The sequence below is a fragment of the Triturus cristatus genome, chromosome 1_1 (genome assembly GCF_964204655.1).
Source record: "Triturus cristatus chromosome 1_1, aTriCri1.1, whole genome shotgun sequence".
Classification (NCBI taxonomy): Eukaryota; Metazoa; Chordata; class Amphibia; order Caudata; family Salamandridae; genus Triturus; species Triturus cristatus.
This window is the reverse complement of record NC_140579.1, coordinates 1,262,434,509-1,262,459,361: the sequence shown is the minus strand read 5'-3', so window position 1 is coordinate 1,262,459,361 and position 24,853 is coordinate 1,262,434,509.

Below are 24,853 nucleotides of genomic sequence, written 5' to 3'. Positions count from 1 at the left end.
AGTTGGTAAAATACCAATCAAGCCAACCTGAAATGAGTAAAAGCAACCCCTGACACAGTGTTTCGCTCTAATTAGAGCTCTTCAGAGAGGTATAGCTTTGTCCAGACACAAGGGAGCGCCCAGTATAAGTCAAAGAAATACCCTTTCAGGCATAGAGTGACAAATAAATTATGCAAAAAAGAAGCAGAGAACTCTGGGTAGTTCTCAAGTTTAGGTGGAAAGCAGCTCCTGTATGGAGAACTCTCAACACCAGCGGCACTCTAGATCTGCTCACCTCAAATGTCTGTTTTTCTATCAAAATCTTTAAGCATAGGATTAGCACAGTGCCATCCACGCCGAGATAGAAAAGGACAAAGTCTTTTGCCATTTGTACAGCAAAGTCTTTAAGCATAGGACTAGCACAGTGCTGTCCTTGCCGAGCTGTAAAATGACAAAAGCCAATTACCACTCCAGGCACAGTATTACAGCTTTGAGTTGGTAAAATACCAATCAAGCCAACCTGAAATGAGTAAAAGCAACCCCTGACACAGTGTTTCGCTCTAATTAGAGCTCTTCAGAGAGGTATAGCTTTGTCCAGACACAAGGGAGCACCCAGTATAAGTCAAAGAAATACCCTTTCAGGCATAGAGTGACGAATAAATTATGCAAAAAAGAAGCAGAGAACTCTGGGTAGTTCTCAAGTTTAGGTGGAAAGCAGCCCCTGTATGGAGCACTCTCAACACCAGCGACACTCTAGATCTGTTCACCTCAAATGTCTGTTTTTCTATCAAAATCTTTAAGCATAGGATTAGCACAGTGCCATCCACGCCGAGATAGAAAAGGACAAAGTCTTTTGCCATTTGTACAGCAAAGTCTTTAAGCATAGGACTAGCACAGTGCTGTCCTTGCCGAGCTGTTAAATGACAAAAGCCAATTACCACTCCAGGCACAGTATTACAGCTTTGAGTTGGTAAAATACCAATCAAGCCACCCTGAAATGAGTAAAAGCAACCCCTGACACAGTGTTTCGCTCTAATTAGAGCTCTTCAGAGAGGTATAGCTTTGTCCAGACACAAGGGAGCACCCAGTATAAGTCAAAGAAATACCCTTTCAGGCATAGAGTGACGAATAAATTATGCAAAAAAGAACCAGAGAACTCTGGGTAGTTCTCAAGTTTAGGTGGAAAGCAGCTCCTGTATGGAGCACTCTCAACAGCAGCGACACTCTAGATCTGCTCATCTCAAATGTCTGTTTTTCTATGAAAATCTTTAAGCATAGGATTAGCACAGTGCCATCCACGCCGAGATAGAAAAGGACAAAGTCTTTTGCCATTTGTACAGCAAAGTCTTTAAGCATAGGACTAGCACAGTGCTGTCCTTGCCGAGCTGTAAAATGACAAAAGCCAATTACCACTCCAGGCACAGTATTACAGCTTTGAGTTGGTAAAATACCAATCAAGCCAACATGAAATGAGTAAAAGCAACCCCTGACACAGTGTTTCGCTCTAATTAGAGCTCTTCAGAGAGGTATAGCTTTGTCCAGACACAAGGGAGCACCCAGTATAAGTCAAAGAAATACCCTTTCAGGCATAGAGTGACAAATAAATTATGCAAAAAAGAAGCAGAGAACTCTGGGTAGTTCTCAAGTTTAGTTGGAAAGCAGCTCCTGTATGGAGCACTCTCAACACCAGCGACACTCTAGATCTGCTCACCTGAAATGTCTGTTTTTCTATCAAAATCTTTAAGCATATGATTAGCACAGTGCCATCCACGCCGAGATAGAAAAGGACAAAGTCTTTTGCGATTTGTACAGCAAAGTCTTTAAGCATAGGAATAGCACAGTGCTGTCCTTGCCGAGCTGTAAAATGACAAAAGCCAATTACCACTCCAGGCACAATATTACAGCTTTGAGTTGGTAAAATACCAATCAAGCCAACCTGAAATGAGTAAAAGCAACCCCTGACACAGTGTTTCGCTCTAATTAGAGCTCTTCAGAGAGGTATAGCTTTGTCCAGACACAAGGGAGCACCCAGTATAAGTCAAAGAAATACCCTTTCAGGCATAGAGTGACGAATAAATTATGCAAAAAAGAAGCAGAGAACTCTGGGTAGTTCTCAAGTTTAGGTGGAAAGCAGCTCCTGCATGGAGCACTCTCAACACCAGCGACACTCTAGATCTGCTCACCTCAAATGTCTGTTTTTCTATCAAAATCTTTAAGCATAGGATTAGCACAGTGCCATCCACGCTGAGATAGAAAAGGACAAAGTCTTTTGCCATTTGTACAGCAAAGTCTTTAAGCATAGGACTAGCACAGTGCTGTCCTTGCCGAGCTATAAAATGACAAAAGCCAATTACCACTCCAGGCACAGTATTACAGCTTTGAGTTGGTAAAATACCAATCAATCCAACCTGAAATGAGTAAAAGCAACCCCTGACACAGTGTTTCGCTCTAATTAGAGCTCTTCAGAGAGGTATAGCTTTGTCCAGACACGAGGGAGCACCCAGTATAAGTCAAAGAAATACCCTTTCAGGCATAGAGTGACAAATAAATTATGCAAAAAAGAAGCAGAGAACTCTGGGTAGTTCTCAAGTTTAGGTGGAAAGCAGCTCCTGTATGGAGCACTCTCAACACCAGCGACACTCTAGATCTGCTCACCTCAAATGTCTGTTTTTCTATCAAAATCTTTAAGCATAGGATTAGCACAGTGCCATCCACGCCGAGATAGAAAAGGACAAAGTATTTTACCATTTGTACAGCAAAGTCTTTAAGCATAGGACTAGCACAGTGCTGTCCTTGCCGAGCTGTAAAATGACAAAAGCCAATTACCACTCCAGGCACAGTATTACAGCTTTGAGTTGGTAAAATACCAATCAAGCCAACCTGAAATGAGTAAAAGCAACCCCTGACACAGTGTTTCGCTCTAATTAGAGCTCTTCAGGGAGGTATAGCTTTGTCCAGACACAAGGGAGCACCCAGTATAAGTCAAAGAAATACCCTTTCAGGCATAGAGTGACGAATAAATTATGCAAAAAAGAAGCAGAGAACTCTGGGTAGTTCTCAAGTTTAGGTGGAAAGCAGCTCCTGTATGGAGCACTCTCAACACCAGCGACACTCTAGATCTGCTCACCTCAAATGTCTGTTTTTCTATCAAAATCTTTAAGCATAGGATTAGCACAGTGCCATCCACGCCGAGATAGAAAAGGACAAAGACTTTTGCCATTTGTACAGCAAAGTCTTTAAGCATAGGACTAGCACAGTGCTGGCCTTGCCGAGCTGTAAAATGACAAAAGCCAATTACCACTCCAGGCACAGTATTACAGCTTTGAGTTGGTAAAATACCAATCAAGCCAACCTGAAATGAGTAAAAGCAACCCCTGACACAGTGTTTCGCTCTAATTAGAGCTCTTCAGAGAGGTATAGCTTTGTCCAGACACAAGGGAGCGCCCAGTATAAGTCAAAGAAATACCCTTTCAGGCATAGAGTGACAAATAAATTATGCAAAAAAGAAGCAGAGAACTCTGGGTAGTTCTCAAGTTTAGGTGGAAAGCAGCTCCTGTATGGAGCACTCTCAACACCAGCGGCACTCTAGATCTGCTCACCTCAAATGTCTGTTTTTCTATCAAAATCTTTAAGCATAGGATTAGCACAGTGCCATCCACGCCGAGATAGAAAAGGACAAAGTCTTTTGCCATTTGTACAGCAAAGTCTTTAAGCATAGGACTAGCACAGTGCTGTCCTTGCCGAGCTGTAAAATGACAAAAGCCAATTACCACTCCAGGCACAGTATTACAGCTTTGAGTTGGTAAAATACCAATCAAGCCAACCTGAAATGAGTAAAAGCAACCCCTGACACAGTGTTTCGCTCTAATTAGAGCTCTTCAGAGAGGTATAGCTTTGTCCAGACACAAGGGAGCACCCAGTATAAGTCAAAGAAATACCCTTTCAGGCATAGAGTGACGAATAAATTATGCCAAAAAAGAAGCAGAGAACTCTGGGTAGTTCTCAAGTTTAGGTGGAAAGCAGCCCCTGTATGGAGCACTCTCAACACCAGCGACACTCTAGATCTGCTCACCTCAAATGTCTGTTTTTCTATCAAAATCTTTAAGCATAGGATTAGCACAGTGCCATCCACGCCGAGATAGAAAAGGACAAAGTCTTTTGCCATTTGTACAGCAAAGTCTTTAAGCATAGGACTAGCACAGTGCTGTCCTTGCCGAGCTGTTAAATGACAAAAGCCAATTACCACTCCAGGCACAGTATTACAGCTTTGAGTTGGTAAAATACCAATCAAGCCAACCTGAAATGAGTAAAAACAACCCCTGACACAGTGTTTCGCTCTAATTAGAGCTCTTCAGAGAGGTATAGCTTTGTCCAGACACAAGGGAGCACCCAGTATAAGTCAAAGAAATACCCTTTCAGGCATAGAGTGACAAATAAATTATGCAAAAAAGAAGCAGAGAACTCTGGGTAGTTCTCAAGTTTAGTTGGAAAGCAGCTCCTGTATGGAGCACTCTCAACACCAGCGACACTCTAGATCTGCTCACCTGAAATGTCTGTTTTTCTATCAAAATCTTTAAGCATAGGATTAGCACAGTGCCATCCACGCCGAGATAGAAAAGGACAAAGTCTTTTGCCATTTGTACAGCAAAGTCTTTAAGCATAGGACTAGCACAGTGCTGTCCTTGCCGAGCTGTAAAATGACAAAAGCCAATTACCACTCCAGGCACAGTATTACAGCTTTGAGTTGGTAAAATACCAATCAAGCCAACCTGAAATGAGTAAAAGCAACCCCTGACACAGTGTTTTGCTCTCTTTAGAGCTCTTCAGAGAGGTATAGCTTTGTCCAGACACAAGGGAGCACCCAGTATAAGTCAAAGAAATATCCTTTCAGGCATAGAGTGACAAATAAATTATGCAAAAAAGAAGCAGAGAACTCTGGGTAGTTCTCAAGTTTAGGTGGAAAGCAGCTCCTGTATGGAGCACTCTCAACACCAGCGACACTCTAGATCTGCTCACCTCAAATGTCTGTTTTTCTATCAAAATCTTTAAGCATAGGATTAGCACAGTGCCATCCACGCCGAGATAGAAATGACAAAGTCTTTTGCCATTTGTACAGCAAAGTCTTTAAGCATAGGACTAGCACAGTGCTGTCCTTGCCGAGCTGTAAAATGACAAAAGCCAATTACCACTCCAGGCACAGTATTACAGCTTTGAGTTGGTAAAATACCAATAAAGCCAACCTGAAATGAGTAAAAGCAACCCCTGACACAGTGTTTCGCTTTAATTAGAGCTCTTCAGAGAGGTATAGCTTTGTCCAGACACAAGGGAGCACCCAGTATAAGTCAAAGAAATACCCTTTCAGGCATAGAGTGACAAATAAATTATGCAAAAAAGAAGCAGAGAACTCTGGGTAGTTCTCAAGTTTAGGTGGAAAGCAGCTCCTGCATGGAGCACTCTCAACACCAGCGACACTCTAGATCTGCTCACCTCAAATGTCTGTTTTTCTATCAAAATCTTTAAGCATAGGATTAGCACAGTGCCATCCACGCCGAGATAGAAAAGGACAAAGTCTTTTGCCATTTGTACAGCAAAGTCTTTAAGCATAGGACTAGCACAGTGCTGTCCTTGCCGAGCTATAAAATGACAAAAGCCAATTACCACTCCAGGCACAGTATTACAGCTTTGAGTTGGTAAAATACCAATCAAGCCAACCTGAAATGAGTAAAAGCAACCCCTGACACAGTGTTTCGCTCTAATTAGAGCTCTTCAGAGAGGTATAGCTTTGTCCAGACACAAGGGAGCACCCAGTATAAGTCAAAGAAATACCCTTTCAGGCATAGAGTGACGAATAAATTATGCAAAAAAGAAGCAGAGAACTCTGGGTAGTTCTCAAGTTTAGGTGGAAAGCAGCTCCTGTATGGAGCACTCTCAACACCAGCGACACTCTAGATCTGCTCACCTCAAATGTCTGTTTTTCTATCAAAATCTTTAAGCATAGGATTAGCACAGTGCCATCCACGCCGAGATAGAAAAGGACAAAGTCTTTTGCCATTTGTACAGCAAAGTCTTTAAGCATAGGAATAGCACAGTGCTGTCCGTGCCGAGCTGTAAAATGACAAAAGCCAATTACCACTCCAGGCACAATATTACAGCTTTGAGTTGGTAAAATACCAATCAAGCCAACCTGAAATGAGTAAAAGCAACCCCTGACACAGTGTTTCGCTCTAATTAGAGCTCTTCAGAGAGGTATAGCTTTGTCCAGACACAAGGGAGCACCCAGTATAAGTCAAAGAAATACCCTTTCAGGCATAGAGTGACAAATAAATTATGCAAAAAAGAAGCAGAGAACTCTGGGTAGTTCTCAAGTTTAGGTGGAAAGCAGCTCCTGCATGGAGCACTCTCAACACCAGCGACACTCTAGATCTGCTCACCTCAAATGTCTGTTTTTCTATCAAAATCTTTAAGCATAGGATTAGCACAGTGCCATCCACGCCGAGATAGAAAAGGACAAAGTCTTTTGCCATTTGTACAGCAAAGTCTTTAAGCATAGGACTAGCACAGTGCTGTCCTTGCCGAGCTATAAAATGACAAAAGCCAATTACCACTCCAGGCACAGTATTACAGCTTTGAGTTGGTAAAATACCAATCAAGCCAACCTGAAATGAGTAAAAGCAACCCCTGACACAGTGTTTCGCTCTAATTAGAGCTCTTCAGAGAGGTATAGCTTTGTCCAGACACAAGGGAGCACCCAGTATAAGTCGAAGAAATACCCTTTCAGGCATAGAGTGACAAATAAATTATGCAAAAAAGAAGCAGAGAACTCTGGGTAGTTCTCAAGTTTAGGTGGAAAGCAGCTCCTGTATGGAGCACTCTCAACACCAGCGACACTCTAGATCTGCTCACCTCAAATGTCTGTTTTTCTATCAAAATCTTTAAGCATAGGATTAGCACAGTGCCATCCACGCCGAGATAGAAAAGGACAAAGTATTTTGCCATTTGTACAGCAAAGTCTTTAAGCATAGGACTAGCACAGTGCTGTCCTTGCCGAGCTGTAAAATGACAAAAGCCAATTATCACTCCAGGCACAGTATTACAGCTTTGAGTTGGTAAAATACCAATCAAGCCAACCTGAAATGAGTAAAAGCAACCCCTGACACAGTGTTTCGCTCTAATTAGAGCTCTTCAGGGAGGTATAGCTTTGTCCAGACACAAGGGAGCACCCAGTATAAGTCAAAGAAATACCCTTTCAGGCATAGAGTGACGAATAAATTATGCAAAAAAGAAGCAGAGAACTCTGGGTAGTTCTCAAGTTTAAGTGGAAAGCAGCTCCTGTATGGAGCACTCTCAACACCAGCGACACTCTAGATCTGCTCACCTCAAATGTCTGTTTTTCTATCAAAATCTTTAAGCATAGGATTAGCACAGTGCCATCCACGCCGAGATAGAAAAGGACAAAGACTTTTGCCATTTGTACAGCAAAGTCTTTAAGCATAGGACTAGCACAGTGCTGACCTTGCCGAGCTGTAAAATGACAAAAGCCAATTACCACTCCAGGCACAGTATTACAGCTTTGAGTTGGTAAAATACCAATCAAGCCAACCTGAAATGAGTAAAAGCAACCCCTGACACAGTGTTTCGCTCTAATTAGAGTTCTTCAGAGAGGTATAGATTTGTCCAGACACAAGGGAGCACCCAGTATAAGTCAAAGAAATACCCTTTCAGGCATAGAGTGACAAATAAATTATGCAAAAAAGAAGCAGAGAACTCTGGGTAGTTCTCAAGTTTAGGTGGAAAGCAGCTCCTGTATGGAGCACTCTCAACACCAGCGACACTCTAGATCTGCTCACCTCAAATGTCTGTTTTTCTATCAAAATCTTTAAGCATAGGATTAGCAAAGTGCCATCCACGCCGAGATAGAAAAGGACAAAGTCTTTTGCCATTTGTACAGCAAAGTCTTTAAGCATAGGACTAGCACAGTGCTGTCCTTGCCGAGCTGTAAAATGACAAAAGCCAATTACCACTCCAGGCACAGTATTACAGCTTTGAGTTGGTAAAATACCAATCAAGCCAACCTGAAATGAGTAAAAGCAACCCCTGACACAGTGTTTCGCTCTAATTAGAGCTCTTCAGAGAGGTATAGCTTTGTCCAGCCACAAGGGAGCACCCAGTATAAGTCAAAGAAATACCCTTTCAGGCATAGAGTGACGAATAAATTATGCAAAAAAAGAAGCAGAGAACTCTGGGTAGTTCTCAAGTTTAGGTGGAAAGCAGCCCCTGTATGGAGCACTCTCAACACCAGCGACACTCTAGATCTGCTCACCTCAAATGTCTGTTTTTCTATCAAAATCTTTAAGCATAGGATTAGCACAGTGCCATCCACGCCGAGATAGAAAAGGACAAAGTCTTTTGCCATTTGTACAGCAAAGTCTTTAAGCATAGGACTAGCACAGTGCTGTCCTTGCCGAGCTGTAAAATGACAAAAGCCAATTACCACTCCAGGCACAGTATTACAGCTTTGAGTTGGTAAAATACCAATCAAGCCAACCTGAAATGAGTAAAAGCAACCCCTGACACAGTGTTTCGCTCTAATTAGAGCTCTTCAGAGAGGTATAGCTTTGTCCAGCCACAAGGGAGCACCCAGTATAAGTCAAAGAAATACCCTTTCAGGCATAGAGTGACGAATAAATTATGCAAAAAAAGAAGCAGAGAACTCTGGGTAGTTCTCAAGTTTAGGTGGAAAGCAGCCCCTGTATGGAGCACTCTCAACACCAGCGACACTCTAGATCTGCTCACCTCAAATGTCTGTTTTTCTATCAAAATCTTTAAGCATAGGATTAGCACAGTGCCATCCACGCCGAGATAGAAAAGGACAAAGTCTTTTGCCATTTGTACAGCAAAGTCTTTAAGCATAGGACTAGCACAGTGCTGTCCTTGCCGAGCTGTTAAATGACAAAAGCCAATTACCACTCCAGGCACAGTATTACAGCTTTGAGTTGGTAAAATACCAATCAAGCCACCCTGAAATGAGTAAAAGCAACCCCTGACACAGTGTTTCGCTCTAATTAGAGCTCTTCAGAGAGGTATAGCTTTGTCCAGACACAAGGGAGCACCCAGTATAAGTCAAAGAAATACCCTTTTAGGCATAGAGTGGCGAATAAATTATGCAAAAAAGAACCAGAGAACTCTGGGTAGTTCTCAAGTTTAGGTGGAAAGCAGCTCCTGTATGGAGCACTCTCAACAGCAGCGACACTCTAGATCTGCTCATCTCAAATGTCTGTTTTTCTATGAAAATCTTTAAGCATAGGATTAGCACAGTGCCATCCACGCCGAGATAGAAAAGGACAAAGTCTTTTGCCATTTGTACAGCAAAGTCTTTAAGCATAGGACTAGCACAGTGCTGTCCTTGCCGAGCTGTAAAATGACAAAAGCCAATTACCACTCCAGGCACAGTATTACAGCTTTGAGTTGGTAAAATACCAATCAAGCCAACCTGAAATGAGTAAAAGCAACCCCTGACACAGTGTTTCGCTCTAATTAGAGCTCTTCAGAGAGGTATAGCTTTGTCCAGACACAAGGGAGCACCCAGTATAAGTCAAAGAAATACCCTTTCAGGCATAGAGTGACAAATAAATTATGCAAAAAAGAAGCAGAGAACTCTGGGTAGTTCTCAAGTTTAGTTGGAAAGCAGCTCCTGTATGGAGCACTCTCAACACCAGCGACACTCTAGATCTGCTCACCTGAAATGTCTGTTTTTCTATCAAAATCTTTAAGCATAGGATTAGCACAGTGCCATCCACGCCGAGATAGAAAAGGACAAAGTCTTTTGCGATTTGTACAGCAAAGTCTTTAAGCATAGGAATAGCACAGTGCTGTCCTTGCCGAGCTGTAAAATGACAAAAGCCAATTACCACTCCAGGCACAATATTACACCTTTGAGTTGGTAAAATACCAATCAAGCCAACCTGAAATGAGTAAAAGCAACCCCTGACACAGTGTTTCGCTCTAATTAGAGCTCTTCAGAGAGGTATAGCTTTGTCCAGACACAAGGGAGCACCCAGTATAAGTCAAAGAAATACCCTTTCAGGCATAGAGTGACAAATAAATATGCAAAAAAGAAGCAGAGAACTCTGGGTAGTTCTCAAGTTTAGGTGGAAAGCAGCTCCTGCATGGAGCACTCTCAACACCAGCGACACTCTAGATCTGCTCACCTCAAATGTCTGTTTTTCTATCAAAATCTTTAAGCATAGGATTAGCACAGTGCCATCCACGCCGAGATAGAAAAGGACAAAGTCTTTTGCCATTTGTACAGCAAAGTCTTTAAGCATAGGACTAGCACAGTGCTGTCCTTGCCGAGCTATAAAATGACAAAAGCCAATTACCACTCCAGGCACAGTATTACAGCTTTGAGTTGGTAAAATACCAATCAAGCCAACCTGAAATGAGTAAAAGCAACCCCTGACACAGTGTTTCGCTCTAATTAGAGCTCTTCAGAGAGGTATAGCTTTGTCCAGACACAAGGGAGCACCCAGTATAAGTCAAAGAAATACCCTTTCAGGCATAGAGTGACAAATAAATTATGCAAAAAAGAAGCAGAGAACTCTGGGTAGTTCTCAAGTTTAGGTGGAAAGCAGCTCCTGTATGGAGCACTCTCAACACCAGCGACACTCTAGATCTGCTCACCTCAAATGTCTGTTTTTCTATCAAAATCTTTAAGCATAGGATTAGCACAGTGCCATCCACGCCGAGATAGAAAAGGACAAAGTCTTTTGCCATTTGTACAGCAAAGTCTTTAAGCATAGGACTAGCACAGTGCTGTCCTTGCCGAGCTGTAAAATGACAAAAGCCAATTACCACTCCAGGCACAGTATTACAGCTTTGAGTTGGTAAAATACCAATCAAGCCAACCTGAAATGAGTAAAAGCAACTCCTGACACAGTGTTTCGCTCTAATTAGAGCTCTTCAGAGAGGTATAGCTTTGTCCAGACACAAGGGAGCACCCAGTATAAGTCAAAGAAATACCCTTTCAGGCATTGAGTGACGAACAAATTATGCAAAAAAGAAGCAGAGAACTCTGGGTAGTTCTCAAGTTTAGGTGGAAAGCAGCTCCTGTATGGAGCACTCTCAACAGCAGCGACACTCTAGATCTGCTCATCTCAAATGTCTGTTTTTCTATGAAAATCTTTAAGCATAGGATTAGCACAGTGCCATCCACGCCGAGATAGAAAAGGACAAAGTCTTTTGCCATTTGTACAGCAAAGTCTTTAAGCATAGGACTAGCACAGTGCTGTCCTTGCCGAGCTGTAAAATGACAAAAGCCAATTACCACTCCAGGCACAGTATTACAGCTTTGAGTTGGTAAAATACCAATCAAGCCAACCTGAAATGAGTAAAAGCAACCCCTGACACAGTGTTTCGCTCTAATTAGAGCTCTTCAGAGAGGTATAGCTTTGTCCAGACACAAGGGAGCACCCAGTATAAGTCAAAGAAATACCCTTTCAGGCATAGAGTGACAAATAAATTATGCAAAAAAGAAGCAGAGAACTCTGGGTAGTTCTCAAGTTTAGTTGGAAAGCAGCTCCTGTATGGAGCACTCTCAACACCAGCGACACTCTAGATCTGCTCACCTGAAATGTCTGTTTTTCTATCAAAATCTTTAAGCATAGGATTAGCACAGTGCCATCCACGCCGAGATAGAAAAGGACAAAGTCTTTTGCGATTTGTACAGCAAAGTCTTTAAGCATAGGAATAGCACAGTGCTGTCCTTGCCGAGCTGTAAAATGACAAAAGCCAATTACCACTCCAGGCACAATATTACAGCTTTGAGTTGGTAAAATACCAATCAAGCCAACCTGAAATGAGTAAAAGCAACCCCTGACACAGTGTTTCGCTCTAATTAGAGCTCTTCAGAGAGGTATAGCTTTGTCCAGACACAAGGGAGCACCCAGTATAAGTCAAAGAAATACCCTTTCAGGCATAGAGTGACAAATAAATTATGCAAAAAAGAAGCAGAGAACTCTGGGTAGTTCTCAAGTTTAGGTGGAAAGCAGCTCCTGCATGGAGCACTCTCAACACCAGCGACACTCTAGATCTGCTCACCTCAAATGTCTGTTTTTCTATCAAAATATTTAAGCATAGGATTAGCACAGTGCCATCCACGCCGAGATAGAAAAGGACAAAGTCTTTTGCCATTTGTACAGCAAAGTCTTTAAGCATAGGACTAGCACAGTGCTGTCCTTGCCGAGCTGTAAAATGACAAAAGCCAATTACCACTCCAGGCACAGTATTACAGCTTTGAGTTGGTAAAATACCAATCAAGCCAACCTGAAATGAGTAAAAGCAACTCCTGACACAGTGTTTCGCTCTAATTAGAGCTCTTCAGAGAGGTATAGCTTTGTCCAGACACAAGGGAGCACCCAGTATAAGTCAAAGAAATACCCTTTCAGGCATTGAGTGACGAATAAATTATGCAAAAAAGAAGCAGAGAACTCTGAGTAGTTCTCAAGTTTAGGTGGAAAGCAGCTCCTGTATGGAGCACTCTCAACACCAGCGACACTCTAGATCTGCTCACCTCAAATGTCTGTTTTTCTATCAAAATCTTTAAGCATAGGATTAGCACAGTGCCATCCACGCCGAGATAGAAAAGGACAAAGTCTTTTGCCATTTGTACAGCAAAGTCTTTAAGCATAGGACTAGCACAGTGCTGTCCTTGCCGAGCTGTAAAATGACAAAAGCCAATTACCACTCCAGGCACAGTATTACAGCTTTGAGTTGGTAAAATACCAATCAAGCCAACCTGAAATGAGTAAAAGCAACCCCTGACACAGTGTTTCGCTCTAATTAGAGCTCTTCAGAGAGGTATAGCTTTGTCCAGACACAAGGGAGCACCCAGTATAAGTCAAAGAAATACCCTTTCAGGCATAGAGTGACGAATAAATTATGCAAAAAAGAAGCAGAGAACTCTGGGTAGTTCTCAAGTTTAGGTGGAAAGCAGCTCCTGTATGGAGCACTCTCAACACCAGCGACACTCTAGATCTGCTCACCTCAAATGTCTGTTTTTCTATCAAAATCTTTAAGCATAGGATTAGCACAGTGCCATCCACGCCGAGATAGAAAAGGACAAAGTCTTTTGCCATTTGTACAGCAAAGTCTTTAAGCATAGGACTAGCACAGTGCTGTCCTTGCCGAGCTGTAAAATGACAAAAGCCAATTACCACTCCAGGCACAGTATTACAGCTTTGAGTTGGTAAAATACCAATCAAGCCAACCTGAAATGAGTAAAAGCAACCCCTGACACAGTGTTTCGCTCTAATTAGAGCTCTTCAGAGAGGTATAGCTTTGTCCAGACACAAGGGAGCACCCAGTATAAGTCAAAGAAATACCCTTTCAGGCATAGAGTGACGAATAAATTATGCAAAAAAGAAGCAGAGAACTCTGGGTAGTTCTCAAGTTTAGGTGGAAAGCAGCTCCTGTATGGAGCACTCTCAACACCAGCGACACTCTAGATCTGCTCACCTCAAATGTCTGTTTTTCTATCAAAATCTTTAAGCATAGGATTAGCACAGTGCCATCCACGCCGAGATAGAAAAGAACAAAGTCTTTTGCAATTTGTACAGCAAAGTCTTTAAGCATAGGACTAGCACAGTGCTGTCCTTGCCGAGCTGTGAAATGACAAAAGCCAATTACCACTCCAGGCACAGTATTACAGCTTTGAGTTGGTAAAATACCAATCAAGCCAACCTGAAATGAGTAAAAGCAACCCCTGACACAGTGTTTCGCTCTAATTAGAGCTCTTCAGAGAGGTATAGCTTTGTCCAGACACAAGGGAGCACCCAGTATAAGTCAAAGAAATACCCTTTCAGGCATAGAGTGACGAATAAATTATGCAAAAAAGAAGCAGAGAACTCTGGGTAGTTCTCAAGTTTAGGTGGAAAGCAGCTCCTGTATGGAGCACTCTCAACACCAGCGACACTCTAGATCTGCTCACCTCAAATGTCTGTTTTTCTACCAAAATCTTTAAGCATAGGATTAGCACAGTGCCATCCACGCCGAGATAGAAAAGGACAAAGTCTTTTGCCATTTGTACAGCAAAGTCTTTAAGCATAGGACTAGCACAGTGCTGTCCTTGCTGAGCTGTAAAATGACAAAAGTCAATTACCACTCCAGGCACAGTATTACAGCTTTGAGTTGGTAAAATACCAATCAAGCCAACCTGAAATGAGTAAAAGCAACCCCTGACACAGTGTTTCGCTCTAATTAGAGCTCTTCAGAGAGGTATAGCTTTGTCCAGACACAAGGGAGCAACCAGTATAAGTCAAAGAAATACCCTTTCAGGCATAGAGTGACGAATAAATTATGCAAAAAAGAAGCAGAGAACTCTGGGTAGTTCTCAAGTTTAGTTGGAAAGCAGCTCCTGTATGGAGCACTCCCAACACCAGCGACACTCTAGATCTGCTCACCTGAAATGTCTGTTTTTCTATCAAAATCTTTAAGCATAGGATTAGCACAGTGCCATCCACGCCGAGATAGAAAAGGACAAAGTCTTTTGCGATTTGTACAGCAAAGTCTTTAAGCATAGGAATAGCACAGTGCTGTCCTTGCCGAGCTGTAAAATGACAAAAACCAATTACCACTCCAGGCACAGTATTACAGCTTTGAGTTGGTAAAATACCAATCAAGCCAACCTGAAATGAGTAAAAGCAACCCCTGACACAGTGTTTCGCTCTAATTAGAGCTCTTCAGAGAGGTATAGCTTTGTCCAGACACAAGGGAGCACCCAGTATAAGTCAAAGAAATACCCTTTCAGGCATAGAGTGACGAATAAATTATGCAAAAAAAAAGCAGAGAACTCTGGGTAGTTCTCAAGTTTAGGTGGAAAGCAGCTCCTGTATGGAGCACTCTCAACACCAGCGACACTCTAGATCTGCTCACCTCAAATGTCTGTTTTTCTATCAAAATCTTTAAGCATAGGATTAGCACAGTGCCATCCACGCCGAGATAGAAAAAGGCAAATTCTTTTGCCATTTGTACAGCAAAGTCTTTAAGCATAGGACTAGCACAGTGCTGTCCTTGCCGAGCTGTAAAATGACAAAAGCCAATTACCACTCCAGGCACAGTATTACAGCTTTGAGTTGGTAAAATACCAATCAAGCCAACCTGAAATGAGTAAAAGCAACCCCTGACACAGTGTTTCGCTCCAATTAGAGCTCTTCAGAGAGGTATAGCTTTGTCCAGACACAAGGGAGCACCCAGTATAAGTCAAAGAAATACCCTTTCAGGCATAGAGTGACGAATAAATTATGCAAAAAAGAAGCAGAGAACTCTGGGTAGTTTTCAAGTTTAGGTGGAAAGCAGCTCCTGTATGGAGCACTCTCAACACCAGCGACACTCTAGATCTGCTCACCTCAAATGTCTGTTTTTCTATCAAAATCTTTAAGCATAGGATTAGCACAGTGCCATCCACGCCGAGATAGAAAAGGACAAAGTCTTTTGCCATTTGTACAGCAAAGTCTTTAAGCATAGGACTAGCACAGTGCTGTCCTTGCCGAGCTGTTAAATGACAAAAGCCAATTACCACTCCAGGCACAGTATTACAGCTTTGAGTTGGTAAAATACCAATCAAGCCAACCTGAAATGAGTAAAAGCAACCCCTGACACAGTGTTTCGCTCTAATTAGAGCTCTTCAGAGAGGTATAGCTTTGTCCAGACACAAGGGAGCACCCAGTATAAGTCAAAGAAATACCCTTTCAGGCATAGAGTGACGAATAAATTATGCAAAAAAGAAGCAGAGAACTCTGGGTAGTTCTCAAGTTTAGGTGGAAAGCAGCTCCTGTATGGAGCACTCTCAACACCAGCGACACTCTAGATCTGCTCACCTCAAATGTCTGTTTTTCTATCAAAATCTTTAAGCATAGGATTAGCACAGTGCCATCCACGCCGAGATAGAAAAGGACAAAGTCTTTTGCCATTTGTACAGCAAAGTCTTTAAGCATAGGACTAGCACAGTGCTGTCCTTGCCGAGTTATAAAATGACAAAAGCCAATTACCACTCCAGGCACAGTATTACAGCTTTGAGTTGGTAAAATACCAATCAAGCCAACCTGAAATGAGTAAAAGCAACCCCTGACACAGTGTTTCGCTCTAATTAGAGCTCTTCAGAGAGGTATAGCTTTGTCCAGACACAAGGGAGCACCCAGTATAAGTCAAAGAAATACCCTTTCAGGCATAGAGTGACGAATAAATTATGCAAAAAAGAAGCAGAGAACTCTGGGTAGTTCTCAAGTTTAGGTGGAAAGCAGCTCCTGTATGGAGCACTCTCAACACCAGCGACACTCTAGATCTGCTCACCTCAAATGTCTGTTTTTCTATCAAAATCTTTAAGCATAGGATTAGCACAGTGCCATCCACGCCGAGATAGAAAAGGACAAAGTCTTTTGCCATTTGTTCAGCAAAGTCTTTAAGCATAGGACTAGCACAGTGCTGTCCTTGCCGAGCTGTAAAATGACAAAAGCCAATTACCACTCCAGGCACAGTATTACAGCTTTGAGTTGGTAAAATACCAATCAAGCCAACCTGAAATGAGTAAAAGCAACCCCTGACACAGTGTTTCGCTCTAATTAGAGCTCTTCAGAGAGGTATAGCTTTGTCCAGACACAAGGGAGCACCCAGTATAAGTCAAAGAAATACCCTTTCAGGCATAGAGTGACGAATAAATTATGCAAAAAAGAAGCAGAGAACTCTGGGTAGTTCTCAAGTTTAGGTGGAAAGCAGCTCCTGTATGGAGCACTCTCAACACCAGCGACACTCTAGATCTGCTCACCTCAAATGTCTGTTTTTCTATCAAAATCTTTAAGCATAGGATTAGCACAGTGCCATCCACGTCGAGATAGAAAAGGACAAAGTCTTTTGCCATTTGTACAGCAAAGTCTTTAAGCATAGGACTAGCACAGTGCTGTCCTTGCCGAGCTGTAAAATGACAAAAGCCAATTACCACTCCAGGCACAGTATTACAGCTTTGAGTTGGTAAAATACCAATCAAGCCAACCTGAAATGAGTAAAAGCAACCCCTGACACAGTGTTTCGCTCTAATTAGAGCTCTTCAGAGAGGTATAGCTTTGTCCAGACACAAGGGAGCACCCAGTATAAGTCAAAGAAATACCCTTTCAGGCATAGAGTGACGAATAAATTATGCAAAAAAGAAGCAGAGAACTCTGGGTAGTTCTCAAGTTTAGGTGGAAAGCAGCTCCTGTATGGAGCACTCTCAACACCAGCGACACTCTAGATCTGCTCACCTCAAATGTCTGTTTTTCTATCAAAATCTTTAAGCATAGGATTAGCACAGTGCCATCCACGCCGAGATAGAAAAGGACAAAGTCTTTTACCATTTGTACAGCAAAGTCTTTAAGCATAGGACTAGCACAGTGCTGTCCTTGCCGAGCTGTAAAATGACAAAAGCCAATTACCACTCCAGGCACAGTATTACAGCTTTGAGTTTGTAAAATACCAATCAAGCCAACCTGAAATGAGTAAAAGCAACCCCTGACACAGTGTTTCGCTCTAATTAGAGCTCTTCAGAGAGGTATAGCTTTGTCCAGACACAAGGGAGCACCCAGTATAAGTCAAAGAAATACCCTTTCAGGCATAGAGTGACAAATAAATTATGCAAAAAAGAAGCAGAGAACTCTGGGTAGTTCTCAAGTTTAGGTGGAAAGCAGCTCCTGTATGGAGCACTCTCAACACCAGCGACACTCTAGATCTGCTCACCTCAAATGTCTGTTTTTCTACCAAAATCTTTAAGCATAGGATTAGCACAGTGCCATCCACGCCGAGATAGAAAAGGACAAAGTCTTTTGCCATTTGTACAGCAAAGTCTTTAAGCATAGGACTAGCACAGTGCTGTCCTTGCCGAGCTGTAAAATGACAAAAGTCAATTACCACTCCAGGCACAGTATTACAGCTTTGAGTTGGTAAAATACCAATCAAGCCAACCTGAAATGAGTAAAAGCAACCCCTGACACAGTGTTTCGCTCTAATTAGAGCTCTTCAGAGAGGTATAGCTTTGTCCAGACACAAGGGAGCACCCAGTATAAGTCAAAGAAATACCCTTTCAGGCATAGAGTGACGAATAAATTATGCAAAAAAGAAGCAGAGAACTCTGGGTAGTTCTCAAGTTTAGGTGGAAAGCAGCTCCTGTATGGAGCACTCTCAACACCAGCGACACTCTAGATCTGCTCACCTCAAATGTCTGTTTTTCTATCAAAATCTTTAAGCATAGGATTAGCACAGTGCCATCCACGCCGAGATAGAAAAGGACAAAGTCTTTTGCCATTTGTACAGCAAAGTCTTTAAGCATAGGACTAGCACAGTGCTGTCCTTGCCGAGCTGTAAAATGACAAAAGTCAATTACCACTCCAGGCACAGTATTACAGCTTTGAGTTGGTAAAATACCAATCAAGCCAACCTGAAATGAGTAAAAGCAACCCCTGACACAGTGTTTCGCTCTAATTAGAGCTCTTCAGAGAGGTATAGCTTTGTCCAGACACAAGGGAGCACCCAGTATAAGTCAAAGAAATACCCTTTCAGGCATAGAGTGACGAATGAATTATGCAAAAAAGAAGCAGAGAACTCTGGGTAGTTCTCAAGTTTAGGTGGAAAGCAGCTCCTGTATGGAGCACTCTCAACACCAGCGACACTCTAGATCTGCTCACCTCAAATGTCTGTTTTTCTATCAAAATCTTTAAGCATAGGATTAGCACAGTGCCATCCACGCCGAGATAGAAAAGGACAAAGTCTTTTGCCATTTGTACAGCAAAGTCTTTAAGCATAGGACTAGCACAGTGCTGTCCTTGCCGAGTTATAAAATGACAAAAGCCAATTACCACTCCAGGCACAGTATTACAGCTTTGAGTTGGTAAAATACCAATCAAGCCAACCTGAAATGAGTAAAAGCAACCCCTGACACAGTGTTTCGCTCTAATTAGAGCTCTTCAGAGAGGTATAGCTTTGTCCAGACACAAGGGAGCACCCAGTATAAGTCAAAGAAATACCCTTTCAGGCATAGAGTGACGAATAAATTATGCAAAAAAGAAGCAGAGAACTCTGGGTAGTTCTCAAGTTTAGGTGGAAAGCAGCTCCTGTATGGAGCACTCTCAACACCAGCGACACTCTAGATCTGCTCACCTCAAATGTCTGTTTTTCTATCAAAATCTTTAAGCATAGGATTAGCACAGTGCCATCCACGCCGAGATAGAAAAGGACAAAGTCTTTTGCCATTTGTTCAGCAAAGTCTTTAAGCATAGGACTAGCACAGTGCTGTCCTTGCCGAGCTGTAAAATGACAAAAGCCAATTACCACTCCAGGCACAGTATTACAGCTTTGAGTTGGTAAAATACCAATCAAGCCAACCTGAAATGAGTAAAAGCAACCCCTGACACAGTGTTTCGCTCTAATTAGAGCTCTTCAGAGAGGTATAGCTTTGTCCAGACACAAGGGAGCACCCAGTATAAGTCAAAGAAATACCCTTTCAGGCATAGAGTGACGAATAAATTATGCAAAAAAGAAGCAGAGAACTCTGGGTAGTTCTCAAGTTTAGGTGGAAAGCAGCTCCTGTATGGAGCACTCTCAACACCAGCGACACTCTAGATCTGCTCACCTCAAATGTCTGTTTTTCTATCAAAATCTTTAAGCATAGGATTAGCACAGTGCCATCCACGTCGAGATAGAAAAGGACAAAGTCTTTTGCCATTTGTACAGCAAAGTCTTTAAGCATAGGACTAGCACAGTGCTGTCCTTGCCGAGCTGTAAAATGACAAAAGCCAATTACCACTCCAGGCACAGTATTACAGCTTTGAGTTGGTAAAATACCAATCAAGCCAACCTGAAATGAGTAAAAGCAACCCCTGACACAGTGTTTCGCTCTAATTAGAGCTCTTCAGAGAGGTATAGCTTTGTCCAGACACAAGGGAGCACCCAGTATAAGTCAAAGAAATACCCTTTCAGGCATAGAGTGACGAATAAATTATGCAAAAAAGAAGCAGAGAACTCTGGGTAGTTCTCAAGTTTAGGTGGAAAGCAGCTCCTGTATGGAGCACTCTCAACACCAGCGACACTCTAGATCTGCTCACCTCAAATGTCTGTTTTTCTATCAAAATCTTTAAGCATAGGATTAGCACAGTGCCATCCACGCCGAGATAGAAAAGGACAAAGTCTTTTACCATTTGTACAGCAAAGTCTTTAAGCATAGGACTAGCACAGTGCTGTCCTTGCCGAGCTGTAAAATGACAAAAGCCAATTACCACTCCAGGCACAGTATTACAGCTTTGAGTTTGTAAAATACCAATCAAGCCAACCTGAAATGAGTAAAAGCAACCCCTGACACAGTGTTTCGCTCTAATTAGAGCTCTTCAGAGAGGTATAGCTTTGTCCAGACACAAGGGAGCACCCAGTATAAGTCAAAGAAATACCCTTTCAGGCATAGAGTGACAAATAAATTATGCAAAAAAGAAGCAGAGAACTCTGGGTAGTTCTCAAGTTTAGGTGGAAAGCAGCTCCTGTATGGAGCACTCTCAACACCAGCGACACTCTAGATCTGCTCACCTCAAATGTCTGTTTTTCTACCAAAATCTTTAAGCATAGGATTAGCACAGTGCCATCCACGCCGAGATAGAAAAGGACAAAGTCTTTTGCCATTTGTACAGCAAAGTCTTTAAGCATAGGACTAGCACAGTGCTGTCCTTGCCGAGCTGTAAAATGACAAAAGTCAATTACCACTCCAGGCACAGTATTACAGCTTTGAGTTGGTAAAATACCAATCAAGCCAACCTGAAATGAGTAAAAGCAACCCCTGACACAGTGTTTCGCTCTAATTAGAGCTCTTCAGAGAGGTATAGCTTTGTCCAGACACAAGGGAGCACCCAGTATAAGTCAAAGAAATACCCTTTCAGGCATAGAGTGACGAATAAATTATGCAAAAAAGAAGCAGAGAACTCTGGGTAGTTCTCAAGTTTAGGTGGAAAGCAGCTCCTGTATGGAGCACTCTCAACACCAGCGACACTCTAGATCTGCTCACCTCAAATGTCTGTTTTTCTATCAAAATCTTTAAGCATAGGATTAGCACAGTGCCATCCACGCCGAGATAGAAAAGGACAAAGTCTTTTGCCATTTGTACAGCAAAGTCTTTAAGCATAGGACTAGCACAGTGCTGTCCTTGCCGAGCTGTAAAATGACAAAAGTCAATTACCACTCCAGGCACAGTATTACAGCTTTGAGTTGGTAAAATACCAATCAAGCCAACCTGAAATGAGTAAAAGCAACCCCTGACACAGTGTTTCGCTCTAATTAGAGCTCTTCAGAGAGGTATAGCTTTGTCCAGACACAAGGGAGCACCCAGTATAAGTCAAAGAAATACCCTTTCAGGCATAGAGTGACGAATGAATTATGCAAAAAAGAAGCAGAGAACTCTGGGTAGTTCTCAAGTTTAGGTGGAAAGCAGCTCCTGTATGGAGCACTCTCAACACCAGCGACACTCTAGATCTGCTCACCTCAAATGTCTGTTTTTCTATCAAAATCTTGAAGCATAGAATTAGCACAGTGCCATCCACGCCGAGATAGAAAAGGACAAAGTCTTTTGCCATTTGTACAGCAAAGTCTTTAAGCATAGGACTAGCACAGTGCTGTCCTTGCCGAGCTGTAAAATGACAAAAGCCAATTACCACTCCAGGCACAGTATTACAGCTTTGAGTTGGTAAAATACCAATCAAGCCAACCTGAAATGAGTAAAAGCAACCCCTGACACAGTGTTTCGCTCTAATTAGAGCTCTTCAGAGAGGTATAGCTTTGTCCAGACACAAGGGAGCACCCAGTATAAGTCAAAGAAATACCCTTTCAGGCATAGAGTGACGAATAAATTATGCAAAAAAGAAGCAGAGAACTCTGGGTAGTTCTTAAGTTTAGGTGGAAAGCAGCTCCTGTATGGAGAACTCTCAACACCAGCGACACTCTAGATCTGCTCACCTCGAATGTCTGTTTTTCTATCAAAATCTTTAAGCATAGGATTAGCACAGTGCCATCCACGCCGAGAGGAAAAGGACAAAGTCTTTTGCCATTTGTACAGCAAAGTCTTTAAGCATAGGACTAGCACAGTGCTGTCCTTGCCGAGCTGTAAAATGACAAAAGCCAATTACCACTCCAGGCATAGTATTACAGCTTTGAGTTGGTAAAATACCAATCAAGCCAACCTGAAATGAGTAAAAGCAACCTCTGACACAGTGTTTCGCTCTAATTAGAGCTCTTCAGAGAGGTATAGCTTTGTCCAGACACAAGGGAGCACCCAGTATAAGTCAAAGAAATACCCTTTCAGGCATAGAGTGACGAATATATTATGCAAAAAAGAAGCAGAGAACTCTGGGTAGTTCTCAAGTTTAGGTGGAAAGCAGCTCCTGTATGGAGCACTCTCAACACCAGCGACACTCTAGATCTGCTCACCTCAAATGTCTGTTTTTCTATCAAAATCTTTAAGCAGAGGATTAGCACAGTGCCATCCACGCCGAGATAGAAAAGGACAAAGTCTTTTGCCATTTGTACAGCAAAGTCTTTAAGCATAGGACTAGCACAGTGCTGTCCTTGCCGAGCTGTAAAATGACAAAAGCCAATTACCACTCCAGGCACAGTATTACAGCTTTGAGTTGGTAAAATACCAATCAAGCCAACCTGAAATGAGTAAAAGCAACCCCTGACACAGTGTTTCGCTCTAATTAGAGCTCTTCAGAGAGGTATAACTTTGTCCAGACACAAGGGAGCACCCAGTATAAGTCAAAGAAATACCCTTTCAGGCATAGAGTGACGAATAAATTATGCAAAAAAGAAGCAGAGAACTCTGGGTAGTTCTCAAGTTTAGGTGGAAAGCAGCTCCTGTATGGAGCACTCTCAACACCAGCGACACTCTAGATCTGCTCACCTCAAATGTCTGTTTTTCTATCAAAATCTTTAAGCATAGGATTAGCACAGTGCCATCCACGCCGAGATAGAAAAGGACAAAGTCTTTTGCCATTTGTACAACAAAGTCTTTAAGCATAGGACTAGCACAGTGCTGTCCTTGCCGAGCTGTAAAATGACAAAAGCCAATTACCACTCCAGGCACAGTATTACAGCTTTGAGTTGGTAAAATACCAATCAAGCCAACCTGAAATGAGTAAAAGCAACCCCTGACACAGTGTTTCGCTCTAATTAGAGCTCTTCAGAGAGGTATAGCTTTGTCCAGACACAAGGGAGCACCCAGTATAAGTCAAAGAAATACCCTTTCAGGCATAGAGTGACGAATAAATTATGCAAAAAAGAAGCAGAGAACTCTGGGTAGTTCTCAAGTTTAGGTGGAAAGCAGCTCCTGTATGGAGCACTCTCAACACCAGCGACACTCTAGATCTGCTCACCTCAAATGTCTGTTTTTCTATCAAAATCTTTAAGCATAGGATTAGCACAGTGCCATCCACGCCGAGATAGAAAAGGACAAAGTCTTTTGCCATTTGTACAGCAAAGTCTTTAAGCATAGGACTAGCACAGTGCTGTCCTTGCCGAGCTGTAAAATGACAAAAGCCAATTACCACTCCAGGCACAGTATTACAGCTTTGAGTTGGTAAAATACCAATCAATCCAACCTGAAATGAGTAAAAGCAACCCCTGACACAGTGTTTCGCTCTAATTAGAGCTCTTCAGAGAGTTATAGCTTCGTCCAGACACAAGGGAGCACCCAGTATAAGTCAAAGAAATACCCTTTCACGCATAGAGTGACGAATAAATTATGCAAAAAAGAAGCAGAGAACTCTGGGTAGTTCTCAAGTTTAGGTGGAAAGCAGCTCCTGTATGGAGCACTCTCAACACCAGCGACACTCTAGATCTGCTCACCTCAAATGTCTGTTTTTCTATCAAAATCTTTAAGCATAGGATTAGCACAGTGCCATCCACGCTGAGATAGAAAAGGACAAAGTCTTTTGCCATTTGTACAGCAAAGTCTTTAAGCATAGGACTAGCACAGTGCTGTCCTTGCCGAGCTGTAAAATGACAAAAGCCAATTACCACTCCAGGCACAGTATTACAGCTTTGAGTTGGTAAAATACCAATCAATCCAACCTGAAATGAGTAAAAGCAAACCCTGACACAGTGTTTCGCTCTAATTAGAGCTCTTCAGAGAGGTATAGCTTTGTCCAGACACAAGGGAGCACCCAGTATAAGTCAAAGAAATACCCTTTCAGGCATAGAGTGACGAATAAATTATGCAAAAAAGAAGCAGAGAACTCTGGGTAGTTCTCAAGTTTAGGTGGAAAGCAGCTCCTGTATGGAGCACTCTCAACACCAGCGACACTCTAGATCTGCTCACCTCAAATGTCTGTTTTTCTATCAAAATCTTTAAGCATAGGATTAGCACAGTGCCATCCACGCCGAGATAGAAAATTACAAAGTCTTTTGCCATTTGTACAGCAAAGTCTTTAAGCATAGGACTAACACAGTGCTGTCCTTGCCGAGCTGTAAAATGACAAAAGCCAATTACCACTCCAGGCACAGTATTACAGCTTTGAGTTGGTAAAATACCAATCAAGCCAACCTGAAATGAGTAAAAGCAACCCCTGACACAGTGTTTCGCTCTAATTAGAGCTCTTCAGAGAGGTATAGCTTTGTCCAGACACAAGGGAACACCCAGTATAAGTCAAAGAAATACCCTTTCAGGCATAGAGTGATGAATAAATTATGCAAAAAAGAAGCAGAGAACTCTGGGTAGTTCTCAAGTTTAGGTGGAAAGCAGCTCCTGTATGGAGCACTCTCAACACCAGCGACACTCTAGATCTGCTCACCTCAAATGTCTGTTTTTCTATCAAAATCTTTAAGC